Below are 1,047 nucleotides of genomic sequence, written 5' to 3'. Positions count from 1 at the left end.
GCTGTAGGGGCCTTCGCACAGCGTGTTAGGTGCAAAAATGGCTAGTATGAGAAGTTTGATTGTGTGATTGTATGATGTATTTTGAGATATATTGTGCAAGTGAGGCATTAGTAACTATTGCCTTAATGACCTATGTATTCAGTGGGTGCCACCTGAAGGGAGCGTGAGGATAACTGTGAGCATGATATTCTTGTGTCCTGGTCTCCCGTATCCTCATTTAAGAGGTCACAGAAGGAGGAGAGTAATGTTTTTGCCATTAAATCAGCCTCCATGCATTTGATTAAGGCTCAGATTCTTGTTATTGGGCCAGAGTGATATGTCCCTCAAGTCAGTCTGGAGGTAGAGCAAACTGGGTACAATATGTCCCTCAGTGTCTGTCACCCAGTGGATCACAACGGTCAGGGTGACTCTTACAGCACCAGTGACCCAGTGAATAACGACAACCAGGTTGATTACAGTAACTTTGCGAGCTGAGATCATTCCGACAATGGGTTTTCTACGGGAGATAAGCTGGTTACGTAGGACATGCGTACTGTCTGCTCATCTTAGTAGATAGTCACTGTGTGTTGATTTTCTGTCTGTTTTCCCATGGGTTTTCGAGGAGCCCAGCACCTGGCTAATTGAAAGCACAGTTAGCTCCCTTTGATTTCCACAGGGGTGGGACTGTTGTTCGATGCTTCAATCGAAGTGAAGGAATATATGAATATCCTAGAGTGTTATGTGTCAAGAGCATTGCATATTATCTGCATTTAGATAGATCATGTTAATTTAAAAGCGACCATGTTAGTACAGGAAGGATGAGGTGCAGAAGTGGAGGAATGACGAGGGGGGGGGGAAGGATTCAAAACACCCATCCACATATAAGGGAATAACTTGCAAGTTTTCTTGCGGCTACTAAAATCATCATTACCACCAAAATAATCCATCCCTACTGTCATTTATAAATGAGATGAGCAGGAACTATCGAACGAAAAAATGAGAACCACAAAAGTAGAATAACCATCATCAGACCACAACGCGAAAATGGGCCTTACTTCCATCCACGCA

Source organism: Coenobita brevimanus, chromosome 28 (assembly GCF_032717465.1).
Source record: "Coenobita brevimanus isolate Jiangsu-jjx chromosome 28, ASM3271746v2, whole genome shotgun sequence".
NCBI lineage: Eukaryota > Metazoa > Arthropoda > Malacostraca > Decapoda > Coenobitidae > Coenobita > Coenobita brevimanus.
This window is presented reverse-complemented; position numbering follows the sequence as displayed.